Genomic DNA, 16,468 nt, shown 5'->3' on the forward strand with positions numbered 1-16,468 from the left:
TGTGTTGATGAAAGAACATGTCACAAAATTTGAATTCACTTATCCGGAACAATTACCGGAAGACAGTAAGAACGAACGTCATAATTAAATGTCCACCGTTGTCAGCGTGAAATTACGTCCGTTATTGTCAGCATGTAGTGTGCGGCTTGGAATGTAATTTCTTGTGGGAATCATCCGGATGTTACAATCAAACGTACATTCGAGCAGAGTATCTTAGCATCATAAGATTTAATTTTGATTCGCAAAACGTTTAATTAAGTTAATTTGAGTTGTAAAAAATAACTTTGCTCAAATTTGAGTATAAAGACATAGGCGACAATTGCGTGCCATTTGGAACTTCATTTTTGCACAGTTAGTTGATCGTGTTGTTTTGGTTGCATGTGTTATTTTAATTCGATCCGCTGAAAACTGTCCCGACTCCCGACTTTCAAATTCCGGCTCAAATGTCTCGACTTCGATCCGACTGGAGGATGTGGGCTATTCCTGGAGCCCGGTGGTTGTGTCGAAGACAGAATGCTGACATTGGAAGGTGCTTTCTGGCTGCTGTTGGCTTTCAGGTGAGTTTTTTCTTGTTCAACGCTAAGATAATATTTTGTAGTGAAAATTTCACCTTCTAGCTATTGGAAAAGGTTCCCCGGGCGATGCGATTCAGCCGAGGACTAAATAAAAGCCTGTTTTTTGGAGTGTACCGATATAACATGGACAGAAATTTATTTTTAAAATCTGCAAGATGTTGAGGTAAGATGCTTCTTGAATTAGTTTGGCTTGAGGTTAATTTTTTCTTGAATGTGTATATTTCTAGGCTGTCGTGATATATTATATTCTCGTGGAAACTTTTCATGCGCAAAGGTTCCGGCGTTCCATGGCTGAGACTTTCGGAGCAGTGCCGCTCCCGGAGGCTTTTGGATTCCATCGCTGCTGTTGACTGTGATGGCAGCCCAAACGTACCATATAGCGGTGCCGGTTCGGCTGAACTTGGAACGGCCTCTTTCCGTTTCTATTGTCGGTTTACGGGGTGCTTTCGAAACACGCTGCGTATACCAGTTCAAATCATTCTTCGTGTTGATGTTCCAGATTATGAAGTTTTCGAGTAAGATACGATATATGTTCCGATAAGTGATTGTTATTTTTTTGAGTAACGATAGCCTTCTTTAGTAATACATAAGGTTAAGGATAGATAATAAGTATTACCAAGTATTATCATGTTTGTATTTGACAGTAGATTAAACTGATTTTGTTGTACAAAATTAAAACAAAATCGAATAAAAGTTTGATGCGATTTGATTGTAGTATTGATATGTACGAAAAAAAAAACATTTTTTGTTACTTTTCGAAAATTACTCCAAAAAGAAAAAAGCGATCAATTTTGAAATTTTCACCCTAGTAGATGGTTTGTCGGCCTGGTCTACATGCGTAGGTATATCGATCATAAAAAAACATACCGATCAAAACCAATTATGAACATGAATATAAAATTAATGATTACAAAATAAAAAAAGGTTCCCAACCATGTGTTTCAAATAATGCAAAATTTGCTTCGGGTAACCTATGGAGTGAAGACAGCGAGAAATGAGTATCAATGATTCTACCATAGAATCCAATGATCGGTAAAACATATTTTTAAATTTCTATATAAGGTCATTTTTGAAATTTTCAGTTACGTAAATGGTTTATCGGCCTGGTCAACATGCATAGGTATATCGATCATAAAAAACATACCGATCAAAACCAATAAAGAACATGAATATAAAATTGAAGATAACAATATAAAAAAAGGTTCCCAACCATGTTTTCAAATAATTCAACATTTTTCTGGGTAACCTATGGAGTCAAGACAGCGAGAAAATAGTATCTATGATTCTAACATAGAGTCAAATGATCGGTAAAATATATTTTCAAATTTGTATATATGAGGCCTTCAGGATCAAAGGGGCGTAAGTTCCAAAATCGTCAATTTGAATTAAGTATAACCAACGGTTTTTTTTATGTTTCAATGTACATCTGGTGTATTTACCTATTTATAATTTTTTTCGAAAACTTTTTGATTGAGTTTAAACTGCTCGAATTCGAAAAATATATGAAAAATTGTGCAACTTAACAACTTTGAAGCGGGTTTTCTCGAAACTATCATTTAGGCACTTGTACCCCTTTGATCCCGACCGTCTTATATGATAATTTTTGAAATTTTCAGTTTAGTAACTGAAGGGCTTGTCTAAACGCATAAGTATATCGATCATAAAAAAAAAACATACCGATCAAAATCAATTAAGAAGACGAATTTAAAATAAAGATTACAATATAAAAAAAAAGGTTCCCAACCATGTATTTCAAATAATGCAACATTTGCTCCTGGTAACCTATGGAGTGAAGACAGCGAGAAATGAGTATCAATGATTCTACCATAGAGTCCAATGATCGGTAAAACATATTTTTAAATTTCTATATAAGGTCATTTTTGGTCATTTTATCGGCCTAGTCAACATGCATAGGTATATCGATCATAAAAAAACATACCGATCAAAACCAATAAAAAACATGAATATAAAATTAAAGATTACAATATAAAAAAAGGTTCCCAACCATGTTTTCCGAATAATTCAACATTTGTTATGTATAACCTATATAGTCAAGACAGCGAGAAAATAGTATCTATGATTCTAACATAGAGTCAAATGATAGGTAAACTATATTTTCAAATTTGTATATATGAAGCCTTCAGGATCAGAGGGGTGTAAGTTCCAAAATCGTCAATTTGAATTAAGATAACCAACGGTTTTTTTATGTTTCAATGTACATCTGGTGCATTTACCTATTTATAATTTTTTTTCGAAAACTTTTTGATTGAGTTTAAACTGCTCGAATTCGAAAAATATATGAAAAATTGTGCAACTTAACAACTTTGAAGCGGGTTTTCTCGAAACTATCATTTAGGCACTTGTACCCCTTTGATCCCAACCGCTTTATATGATAGTTTTTGAAATTTCCAGTTTAGTAAATGGTATGTCGGGCTGGTCTAAACGCATGAGTATATCGATCATAAAAAACATACCGATCAAAATCAATTAAAAAGACGAATTTAAAATCAAGATTACAATATAAAAAAAGGTTCCCAACCATGTGTTTCAAATAATTCAACATTTTTCTGGGTAACCTATGGAGTCAAGACAACAAGAATAGAATATGATTCTAACATAGAGTCCAATGGTCGGTTGAATATATTTTCAAATTTGTATCTATGTTCATTTTTACAATTTTCAGTTAAGTAAATGGAATGTCGGCCTGGTCTACTCGCATAGGTATGTGTATCGGTCAGAATCAATGTATAAGGCGAATATAACATAACGAATACAATATCTAAAAATTTGGCTTAAAAAGTTTTCTCTTCAATAAGCTTCGAAAACGATGTTTTATCACTCCTCGATAAAATGCGTGCTTCTTCAAAATGGATCACTTTGAAAATGGCAACGAATGAAAAAATATCTCAATTTCAACTTTTTTAACCATTTTATAATTTTGGCATGAGAACTACCATCATGATTGCAATTTTTCCAAAAATTGATTTAAAAGCAACAGTATTAAATTATTAATTAAGTAACCATATAAAAGGGTTAATGAAAATAAGCGTATGAAGAAATTGATATGGTGTGCTTCGTTCTCCCGCACGCGCCCCTTCGTCGTTTTGTCCTCCACAGAGAAACCTGAATATAATGTTATGGGAAGTCTCGAAGTAACAATCGCTTTCATACCATGCAGTGTGGGCACGACGTACTCATCAACGACTTCATTAATTTGGGGGTCGTACCCCTTGGTGAAAACCATAAATATGTTTAATGCATCGGAACTTCGGTTCCGATGCTTTTTTTGGATTGGTTCGGTTTTTAACTGAACCAAAATAATGAAAAAAATAACCTTTGACCTTTAACCTTTGAAACAGTCTTCTTCCCCTCACACGGTTTCTGTCATGATGACATCAAACCTGAGTGGGAATGAAGCCTGTACGTTTTCCCTTGCACACATCGACAGATCCATACTTTCAAATAGCAAGCGCGTATCTATGACGTCATGTATAATTTGACGTCATATTATCGATCATCTTGATTAGTGATAGCTTGACATTGCTGGCAAGCCAAATGGCCACGTTTTTTGGAGTGATGATTTTTGATATTTACTATGAAAAAAAAATTTTCAAACTATTTTGTATTTTTTTCTTTTTTTTATAGATTGAAGAAGAAAAAAAATCAAATTTTTCAAGATAAAAATCATTTTTATTGTACTGCTCAGTTTCACAAAAACGTCGAGAACAAAGTTTACAAAAATTCACACAAATACACACAAATACACAGACATCATCAGAACTCATCGAGCTGATTCGATAGGTACCTATAAAGGTATATCTAAGACCCATAATTAATGATCTCCCAAATCGACCGATAACTATACCTTTCTGTAAGAAAGGCAAAAAGGTATTAGTTTAAAAAAAATATATTTGCAGCTCAACAGTCACCTGAAATAATTGAAAAATATGATACAATGAGGTCAATTTTTATAAAAGGTACATTTGTAATGCCGTGATGATCACTTTCGAAACTGAAAAGGGTGTAATCACATGTTAGTTAATAAATAAATATATATATATATATATATATATATATATATATATATATATATATATCTTCAATATATAATAATAATAAAAAATGTGAATAAAATAAATATTTTAAACTGCTTCAAGAGCTACAATGTATTAATTGGTATATCTACAACTCCAATCAAGTCTGGGATCTCATGCTGAAAGCTGGAATAAAAGTAGGAAATCCGTTATGGTGGACATAACTTGACCTGAAACTTTCTTAAGTAGAAACTCTACTTCGCACTAAAAATTGTTAGTTAAATTTAGAAACTATGTTATCATCAGGTTTTTGAATCCGTTTACTCAGCACAGTTTTATATAGCAATTCTCGGTTTGATTTGTTTTGGTTTCAATCATTTTTAATACAAACGTTGAAGTGGTATGAAAAACTGAGTATCTATTAAATTAAGAAATAAATGCTACATGTGCTAAACATGCTTTTTTAGTTTGGTCTTCCTAAAAACAGACGAATCATATGCAGTTAAATTTGAGTTAAAACGGTGATGAAAAGTAATCTGTAACGAAAATTTTCATTAGTACCTTTATATGTTTTGTATTTACAATTCGCCAGTTCCTTCATGTCATTATCAACTACATATGTTGACCTGTGGAACAATATTTATTAATAAAAGCATCTGTCTTGAAGAGATGTATGATTCAATTCCATACAGCTGCCAAATAAAATAAATAGGAAGATTTTGAACATATGAATGTATAAAATTATGATGCTATGACATTCTGATACGATAAATTTCTCTTAATATGATTAAATGAGCATGGATAAAAAAAACTTCTTTAAAATCTTTTACTGTGTTTTTCAAAAGATATGTGATGGGCTGTAAAAAAAAAACAATTAATTTACTGTTCTATTATATCATCGCAAGAATCAAGAGAAGAAATAGAGAAAGAAAAGATATGTTGGAAGTCCCTCGCCGCCTGCTTTGATCCTTTTATGAATTTATATGAATGGATATTAATATAAAGATAGAATGTGGAATTTTATTTAGCAAAATATATAAACAAAGTACATTTCCTATAAATAATCATAACAATTATCACATTTTTTATTAAGGTTTTATTAATGACACTTTACCATCTTTGTGGCATTCGTGTCTTAATTATCACATGTATTTCCAGATGCCGCTAGGTAACCTGAAAAAAGCTTTTTTAAAATTAAATTCTATTTTGAAATTCAAGCTTGAAGTTTATTTACTCTTTTGTGAAAAACCGCCTGTATGTAAATTTGAAATACAATGTTGTTATAAACTCTCAAAACTGACAAAATATAAAAGTTTAGTAAGTAAAGTTAAAGAACAAATCAGAATACTCCACCATGCTTCAATAACTGCCATTTTAAATTCAAACGTCATCTGAAAAGCTGATAAAAAATTAATATTTGTTGAAAAAATAAACTTAACCTGGTAGAAAATATTAACTAAATGGTTCAATTTAAAACACTCACTTTTTGAACAATATTGTCAAAATATCAAGGATGAACTGCAACATATGGTACAATTAATAACGAAAATAAATTTAAAAAAAAAAACAAAGAAATATAATTGAATAAATAAAAATATATATTAAAAAATATATATGAATCAAGAAAACAATAATATATATATATATATATATATATATAAAGAAATAAATGTATCAAATATATTAACATCTAGTGAACAGTAATGAACTATAATGGAAATTATGGATATTATGCGAAAAATAACATATGATTTTTTTAAAAGAGGAAAAAATAGAAGCGAATTTTACGATTAAAAAATAACTGACATAGATTCGGAGCAATGACACCTGACAGTGCATTGATATACAAAACATGGTACAGCTGCCGTTCTATTAGTTGATCTGCAAGCAACGTGTTACTCAAAGGATCTGTAATAATCTGTTATAAAGAAAAGTAAAAATTTATTGATCTGAAAAAAATCTTTTGCCTTTTTTCCAAAAACCTATTTAATTTCCAAATTTTGTTTTGCAAATTAAGCAAATTTTGTTCTGTAGTAGTAAATTTAATTCTTTTGTTTTAATTTTTCCAAATCAAATTTCAAAATTTCATTGCGAGAAATTTACAACGCTTTCAATATCAGTTAAAATTGTTTTAAAATAGAATATTTTAAAGGAATAAGTATCTATCACAGCAACCTTTAATTTATGAAAGTTCCTTACACAAAAGTTATACAAGAAATGGATGGATCTCACCAGGAAATGTTGAATGTTGAATTTTCCCCGTTTGGTCGAAAAATCATCTTGGCAACACAGGTTTGCGGGTCGCCTTGCTCTGCTACGTTTGTGAGTGTCGCCAATCATCAATAACACCCAAGAGCACCAAGGCCTCCCATGCACTGACGAAACCATCATCAAATCCATCTATCGTATAGATAACACGCACACACTTTCGCTCTTGTTTAAAAACATCGCATCCATGAGCGTAAAAAAAATATTGAGCTACATGTTTGCCGATCATTTCTGCACTGAATCTTCTCAAGATTTTCTTCGTTCTCTCGAACAAACCATATTTATCACCATGCCACAATTCATCCAAGTACATCAGAAAGCCCCACATTCCGAGCATGTTTCGAAAATTCTGCTATTTCGGCTGTGTCCAACAGCTCAATTATATAACATCGCCGACAAAAAAACGGTAGCACCAGGGCTCCGTTTAGGAAAGCGCACACACACACTGAAACCAATGAAACCCCAAGCCACTCGAAATGGTTGCAAAAAATTGAAATTTATCAACGTATGTTAACGAAACCAGGCCCAATTCACAATCCGTAGCCGACAACGATAACTTCAATTCTATAAACTCCAATGAGACGTGAATCTACCAAAAATCCGAAGCAAAACTGAAAAATCTCGCGGACTAAAACTCGATTTGTTTCTTTCGAGCAGCGTTGCCAACCGAACTGGATGGTAGAATTGAACACATTGATGGCCAAAAATAAATCAAAAGTTAAAATTGGTCAATGAAATAGAATTGTATAAAGCTCAAAACCTCAGATTTAATCATCTAAGAAAATTTCTACTCCCCCGTTTCCCGGCGGCTTTCTCAGCATTGAAATTGCAGCCTTCAACGCATAACTCTGTATCTTATTAATTTTTCTCTCTTTAAAGGAATCCTAAAAATATGAAAATGGTTGGTTCTTTAAAGCTGGGATTTATGAAAACGCTGTTCATTAGTTTTTCAGCCTCCAGTCAAAATAGTTATTCACTGTTCACTTTTCAGTTCACTGTGTATCCTTGTAGACTCTCAAAGCCCCCGAGCGGCGGTTGAGAACACTTGAAAACCACTGAAATTTTAGTCAATATATTCCTAAAAGGGTAATTGTATTTTTCAATCCTTAATTAAGGCTCATTATTGCAATCAAATACCTCGTACCAGTACCACGTGCTTTGAACAGCAGACGGAAAAAACCCGCCAAAAACTTCGCTATGAATTTTTAAATCGCTAGCAGGCTTTGATTTGCTATCCAGAACACGTGAACTCTGGATGGTCGTTTCTAATGCCCAGCCCATGGTGATGGTGAAAACAACCCCGCCAAAGGAAACGAAAAACGGTTGGCAAAATGGGTGCCATGACTTTTGATTCGTGTGAATAAAAACGAAAGTTGTATGGGAGGGTCCCTTTTCTTAGGTGGGAGGGGCTCAAAACTATTACTAAAACCTTACCATGGTCCAAACACATAACTGTACCAAATTTCAGGCTGATCGGTTAAGCGGTGTGGATTTGTATAAGGTGCATACAAACAAACATATATAGTCCAACTCATCTTTATATATTAGAAGATAGAAGAAGGAAAGAAGAAAGAAGAAGAAAGGAGAAGATGTTCGTCAAGTTTGTAGTCGGTGCTGCTCTGGATTTAAGACTTCTGTACGGTTTAAAATGCGCCACTCCTAAAAGGAGACCGCACAGCTGGTTTTTGCCCGGATGAGACTCCTTTGAACGAGTCGTTTTGCATTGCTCCCCGCACCAGGGGGAGTCAGAGACAGCTGACTACGAAAATCTCCGAAACGAACAAACTCAGACTTCCGCCTATCGCAGCGTTCGTCTGTCAACATAGACACGTGATCAACAACGCCTCAAACCAACCACCGATTAACGATCGTTCGACGACGCCCATACCCGAAAACACTCATCATAGGACAGTCGAACGCTCATCCCAGAATAACTCCCCGAACCTGGAAGCGTGGTGGTCTCGATTTCAAATGCGCTAAGCGCAGAGCGAGTTAACGAGTGGACTAACGACCGAAAGTGAAGTAGTCATTTCTTTTTCAGTTTAAAAACTCTGGCTAGGATTTGTATCGAATGTATTTAAAGGGCGGAAACATTAGTTTTTGATGAATACATAATTTTAATTAGGTTTTCTTAATTTTATAAGTAGCAAGAATTAACATGTTCTGGCTTAACGAACCCTATTCTATACCTAGCCGTGTGCCGTACTATCTAGACTTCTCCGTGCTCTCGTTTCATCTCTCTACCCGGGGGATTTTAGTTTTGCAAGGTTGGGGCGGTCATAAAAAGGGTGTCTATTGACCGAAATGCCTCAGCAACCTGATTTTTGGGAAACGGGCTATTGATAACCGTTCCGCTTAAAAACGGTTATGATCGATCATATAGTTTAATATGGGGGTTTCATCTTTTATGGATGGACCCCACTGGAAAGCACCTACTTGCGTGTTTTTATCTGCTGCTGTTGACCGGTGGCGACGGCAACGATGATTGGCTGCTTTCGGCTCCAGAATTTCGGTGAGTGGTGATTGGAAAGCAACAGTTTTCGGCCGGATGTAAGTTGATGTTGGCGGGGTTGCTTACACCGGATATACCTTCCAGTGCCACCAGATTGTCCCAGACTTCTTCAATCGCCGATATGGTGACGAATCGGGCGTGCTGGTGTTTTGTTAGCCAGCGAAGAAGTTGTGCCCAACGGGCGGGTGTCTCGGGGTGTGATGTGTGGCAGGGGGCCGGCTGATGCTTTGGGCGATCGCTATCGTTAGGAGAGGGCTTTTTAAAATAAAGAGCACGGTTTTATTTGGAGCACTATTTTACCTAGTTTCTTTCTTCGGCACACGAATATTAACGCTGGCACACGACACACTCTTGATTTCTAAACGAAATACTAAAGGAACGAATTAATAAACCTATTAGACCTGACACTTCACTTTATAAAGACATACCGACTATACCCGAACAAATACGCGCACAACCAACCTCGTGGGCAAACTGGGAATGAATGTAAGGCTGTGAACCCTCAGATCAGGGAAAGCGCTATCAGACCTAGCTCACAGCGTATGCTTGTTACTGACCATCAACGTCGGCGACTCCGGTCTCCAGCAAACGTCATATTCTCCCAAAAAACAATCATCTCTTACCCGACGAAACCCAACTTTACGACTATTTTCACTCACCAAACATGTTTAATTCCATTTAATTTTGCCCACTTTTTTCACTACGAAACGTTGAAACATGACTAGTTTCTCGTAAAAAAACTAATGCTTCTTAACTATTTCCTCCGAAACACTTAGAAGCTTCAACGAAATATTACTCGATTTCGAACGACGATAACTGTTGGTATCTTAACTTTATTTTCAACCCCAATCCTTGCGTTGAGCAGCGAAATTTGTTTAAGATACCCACCCACTATTACTGCTTCAGAAAAAATAGCCTACTGCAAACATCGTTTTGCATTATTTATCCATTTCCTCCTAAAGCTCGATATTTTTTTTTTCTTCCTAAAATTCCCACCTCGGCGCACCGCCGATTACTGGAAAGCAACAGCCACTCACGTGAAATATTTCACGAGCCTATTCCATGTAGCCAGCGTTTTCGCAGTGGGCAGAGAAGTGTCAAAATAAATCTGCCAAAACAAAATCGTCGCAAATTTTACACAACGTGTGTTCCGAATCAATCGGTATTTTAAAATGTTGTGTTTTCAGTTGTTTTCCCGGATTTTTTTCACATCTTTGGTGATCATCGATGCTGCTATCTTACGGGGCGAGTAACTACGGTGAGTGTTTTACGATTGAACTGATTCTTTGTGTTTTCTTTCAGTTGCTGCGACGTGGGATGTTCGTGCCTGGATTTCATCGTTAACCCCAAAACCTGAAAAAAAAAACTACTTTTGCTACTGGATGAGCCATCCGTCTTCCAAAGGACGACTCCTTAAATCCGCTACGCGTGACGATGAACCGCATATCTATTCCTTGGAACACAATTAGACCGGCTCCAGAATGTTGCGTTTCTTCGAACAACCATCCGGAATTTCCATGTTATGGACGAACAAATTTGGTACCAATTCGATACCTATCCAATCTTATTGGAATTTCGACTCCGATCCGATTTCCTGGACTTCATCACCTAAGGATGAAATTATTGGCAGCGATCTACGGCAATCTATTTTGATTTCTCTTGAAACCCATCGATGACGATTCGACGCAGATTAAGGACGACTATAGTGTACTTTTCGAACTGGCTCAAGTGCTCAACTGCTCTTTGCGAGCCAAGCTGTTATCGTCAAAAACTGTTTTGCTGATTGTTTCTGGATCGAGGAAAAGATTCCGGACTAGACCGACGCAGGATTCCGGTCCTATTGACCACCTTGTCGACTGATGTTTCCGGTCATGGAATCCACCTGTGAATTCCTCGATGAAAACTGGAAACTTATATGCTCAATGTCACGTGAGCTGGATTTTTTTTTTCACTAACTCTAATTTAAGTACTAACGTAGAATAAGGGATAGGAAAATTAACATTTAACATTAGGCAAAACAGATTAGGTAGGGATTTTCAATATTTACAAATTTAATCCAATATTTACAAAATTTACAAATTGGAAAATTCCAACAAATTTTAGTTACTTCTTTCGCGAACGATTTTCTTTGTTGGAAAGCTCTTCTCGGTTTGTTGAGGAGCGAAATAGGGATTGCATTTGCATTGTCCTCTTCTAGATTCTTCAGAGTCTAATTTCCGCGATGGAAATTCAAACTTCTTTCGATTTTATGGCATTTTGCTGTATCGTTACCTACTTTTTAAAAGGTACATAGCTTGAACAATAATTAAAGCTATAATATCAGGAATTCTTTTTCGATGAATCTGAAGGTTTGTACTTTTTCAAAAATTTACAACTAAAGATTCCTAACCTTCGACCTTTTTCGTCGTCTATTTCATAACAGTGTTCTCCTACTGTTCGTTTTACTTTAGCCAACACATATTTAGGGGCCAACTTGGCACAGTAACCCTTTCCCTTGTCAGAGATTTCTGTGTTCTTTTTCAAAACGACTTCACCCTGCTCGTATTTAGGACACTTTTCGTTAGACCTTAGGTTATATTGTTTCGAGTGTTTCTCATAAGCTTTCTCCAAGTTCTCTCGTACTTCTTTTTCTAATTTTTCCCTCGTTTCCTCAGGCAATAATTCTTCGGACGTTTCCATGTCCCGAAGGTTTCTATATTCCCTCCCATCGGTGATCATGTTCCGCCCGAACACGATGTAGTACGGCGAATACTTTGTGCTTTCATGCACCGATGTTCGGATTGCATTGGCAATCGGTTGCAAATTATTCGACCACTCTTTATGCTCTTTTTTGATGCTCGCTCGTATCGCTGTTGTAACAACTCGATTTACCCTTTCCGCATCGTTAATTTGGGGATGATAACTCGGTGTTTTCCAGTGTGTTACGTGATATTTCGACAAAAGTTCCTCAAACGTTTTCGACACAAACTGTGACCCGTTGTCTGTTAACACCACCTCTGGTACCCCAAACAAGTTAAATACCATGTTTTCCACGAAAGGGACCAGTGATTCGGCTGTCGCTTGCCTGAACGGCTGCAAAAGAATAAATTTACTAAAAACGTCGGTAATCACGAGCAGGACTGTGTTTCTCGTTTTCCCTGATGCTGGCAACGGACCCACGTAGTCCATAGTGATGAACTGCCATGGATGTTCCACCGTTTTCTTTTGCGTTTTCATAGGAGGAGTCGCGTTCGTATTTGTTGCTTTGCTCTGCTGGCACAATAGACAGTTTTTACAGAAGTTTTTGGTTTCCGTACTCATCTTAGGCCAAAAATACTTCTCTCTCAGGGCTGCTAAAGTTTTTTCAAATCCCAGATGCGCTTTCTCGTGCATGCTTCTAATTAAACCTTCCCTTTCCGAACTTGGCGGATAGATTTTCCAAGCAAACCGACTGTCTTCAATCTTGCTGTTGTTTTTAACGAATTTGAAGATCTGCCCGTCCACTACCTTAAAATCCTGGAAGCTTTGAGGGTCGCTCGTGATTTTTTGAATTAGTTCGGTGAATTCTGTATCCATAACGTTAATCGTTTCCAACGACCTAGAGAGACAATCTGCCGTTATGTTATGCTTTCCCTTTCGATATTCCAACTCAATATCAAACGATTGGATTTTTAAAGCCCATCGTAGAAGCTTTGCATTTCCTGAGTCCACTCCTATGGTGAAGAGCCACAATAAACTCCTGGCATCTGTGACGACTTTGAACCTGGTGCCTTCAATATAATGGCGGAAATGTTCTATCGCCAATAAAACTCCCAAACATTCCTTCTCAACACTCGCATACCTTTTCTGTGTGCTCGTCAGCTTCTTGCTGAAATACGCGATAATCCGCGGTGAACCTTCAACCTTCTGGATAAGTGCGGCGCCAACTGCATTATCGGAGGCATCCGATTCGATCACAAATGGTAGGTTGAAGTCCGGATTTGCTAGGATCGGTGCTGAAATGAGTGCTGATTTCAGTTCCTGGAAACCCTTTTCTGCTTTTTCCGTCCACTCTATTTTCTTCGGTCCCTTTTTAAGAAGGTCAGAAATAGGAGCAACAATTTTGCTGTAGTTACCTATAAATCGTTGGTAAAAACCTGCTAGGCCCAGTAAACGTCTAACATCCTTTACTGCCTTGGGACGAGTGTAGTTAAGGATCGGCTCGATTCTTGAACTGTCGATGGAAATTCCTGTGGAGTTCAACAAGTATCCCAAATAGCTAACCTGTTTCTTGCAGAATTGGGACTTATCTAACGAGATTGTCAGATTTCCTTTACGTAGACGCTTTGCTACCTCCTTGAGCAATCTGATATGCTCAGGCCAAGTTTTGGTTGCCACCACGATGTCGTCCAGGTAGACAAATACCTGTGGCTCCAAATCGAATCCTATGCACGCGTCCATCACCCGATTCATTGAGAACGGCGCATTTGTCAAACCGAAGCATGTGACTTTAAATCTATACAGCCCTTTCGCAGTCCTAAAAGCTGTGTAATCCCTGCTATCTTCACTCAGCGGAATTTGAAAATATGCATCTTTCAGATCTATAACCGAAAAGAAAGATGCACTTTCCAATCGATGAAAGATGGTCTTCATATCCCGCATGGGATAAGAATCCTTCTTGGTGAGCGCGTTTATTTTGCGGGAATCCAAACACACTCGTAGTTTCCCGTTCGATTTCCGAACCGGAACTAGAGGGTTTGCCCATTCGCTTGAGCATTCCTCAATGACGTCCAATTTCTTGTAGCGCTCTATTTCCGCGTCGATTTCAGCCTGTATGGAAGGTGAACAACGGTATACTGCTTGACGTTTTGGTTTCGCATCTTCACGTAACGTGATCTTGTGTTCCAACAGGTGAGTGCGTCCTAGCTTGTTTTCCGAAGTGCAGGGAAATTCCGAAACCGCTTCTGCAAGTTCGATTCGTTGGTTCTCTGATAATTTATGTTCTGTTTTAACTGTTTCCGGAGTGACTTGAGATGTCTCGGGAATATCTAATCCTGGAATGTCCAATGACGGATCCGGTTTCGAATTAAACACAACTGGTAATGCATCAATAGGGTGAACATAAAAATGAAACAATTCCGGCTCTGCTAAGATTGAATTTGTTTCCGCTACCTCCTCGAAAGTCCCCTCATTTGGCATCATTGGTTTTATATTGAACGCTTTCCAAAAATTTATTCCAAGGATCAAGTTCCTGGTCACTTCCGGTACAATCACCACGGAAACTACCTTCGTAATGTTTCGAAAAGTTATTGGGAAATTAACATACCCAACACAAGAATATTGTGTTTTATCTGCCGTACAGATTTTGATAGGAGAGGGAAGCATTGTTAATCCGTATCGATCAACTAGCACTTCCGAATTGGCTACACTGATGCTAGCTCCCGAGTCTAGCAACGCTTCAATTTCAGTGTCAAATATCTTTACTTTTACGTGAGGACATAAACTGGTTTGAATTTTGATCTCTAGTAAGTTATGGAATGGATCTAAAAAAGGTTCTGAAGATGTGGGGACATTTTTTCTGCCAGGGATGCTAGGCCCCTCTCTCTTGCACCCCAAACTTAGTTTTCCGATTCGTCTGCGGCTTCCAGCGGCTCCTTGCCTCGCGAGGTCCTCTTGTGCCCATCACAATTTTTGGCGATATTCCCATGTTTACCGCAGATGTAACAGAACGTTTTCAACGGTTCTGTGCATTCCCTCCAAAAATGCCCATTCCTCTTACAGTTCCAACACTGCGCGGGTTTCCGTGCCTGCTGGTTACCGTCTTGATTGGACGCTCGTGCTGCTCCATTCCCTCTATTGTTAGGTGGATAACCTGGTCTTCTATCAACAACGTTTACTTCCTCGTAATCTAATTCAGATTCGCTACCTGACTCAACAGCAATATTGTTTACAGAATGTTTCTGCACCGTTGGGTGAAGCGACGGATCATTCGCATCAATGTTGTAGCAGAACTGAATAAGTTCGTCTAAGCTTTGTATCGCAAAACATGACAGTTTTGACCTGTAACTCTGCCTCATATTACCCCAAATGGTTTGGAACTTTCTTCTACGCGACATGGGTTTGATTAGCAATTTGCTTAATCTTTCAATGTCCGTAACGAAGGCAATGAAAGTTTCACCTCGCTGTTGCTTTCTGTCAAAAATTTTCTGTCTATTTCCCTCATCTTGGTTTGGGTTCCCGAAACGGAATCTAATCTGATTCTCAAATACCATCCAATTTCACTGAGGATTGTAGTATGTGAAAAACCAATTACTAGCTTCACCTTTAAGAAGAATATGGATGTGTCCAATCAAACCATCTAATGGAATCCTATTCATATTCGCCAAAACTTTTATCTTGTAAATGAAATCCTCCAAGGAAGGCGATTTGGAATCCCCTGAAAAGAATATGTTCCATTTTTCAATGCGCCTGTCATAGTGCATCGATTCAACCATGTGTTGGCTGCTTCTCAGTCTAGTTGGTCTAGGTAATGGTCTAGCTTCGAATCTAGGTTCTTCTTCCTCACTACTGTCTTCAATTTCCGATATTTGAGGTAACAGGTTGTTAGGAATTTGTTGAAGTGTTGGCAAAGAAGGAATGCGAGAACGAGGTAAAGGCTGTGGTCTTTTACCTGGTAATGTATCTAAGCTCAGGATCGGATGATACGGATTGGAAATTCCTGAAAACCCATTTCCTCGTGAACTTCTCTGACGCTCGATTGGCTTCGGTTCTTTTAAACTCGAAAATACAACCTGTCCGTTTCTATCATCCTGATTCAAGCTAGGCTGTAGATGATGCCTTGGATTTTCGGAATGAGGTTGTAAATTTCGAAACAACAATTTCATTTCCGAAAGTTGTTGTTGTAGAGATTGTACCTGATTTTCTAATTCTATTTCTCGAGCTGATCTATCGTCGTTTGTCGTACCCTGAAAACCCGTTGCCCTAACTTTTGGTATAGCACCTCGGTGATTTTGTGACTCCTGAGGTCCGCTACTAGGGTGGCTTCTATCTCGAGCTCGTGGTTCACGAATTGGTGTGGATTGCGCAGGCATAAGCAATGGATCCAAAATAGTAAAATCTCC

The 16,468-nt window shown here is 37.5% G+C and overlaps 1 long non-coding RNA gene across 1 annotated transcript; it reads left to right on the forward strand.

The window, feature by feature from the left end:
• Nucleotides 1-444: 444 nt before the first annotated feature.
• On the forward strand, nucleotides 445-900 carry LOC129754405 (uncharacterized). Its single transcript, XR_008739021.1, has 3 exons — nucleotides 445-557; nucleotides 618-738; nucleotides 803-900. It is a non-coding gene; the product is annotated as an uncharacterized LOC129754405 (long non-coding RNA).
• Nucleotides 901-16,468: the final 15,568 nt, after the last annotated feature.

Source organism: Uranotaenia lowii, chromosome 3 (genome assembly GCF_029784155.1).
Source record: "Uranotaenia lowii strain MFRU-FL chromosome 3, ASM2978415v1, whole genome shotgun sequence".
NCBI classification, from domain to species: domain Eukaryota; kingdom Metazoa; phylum Arthropoda; class Insecta; order Diptera; family Culicidae; genus Uranotaenia; species Uranotaenia lowii.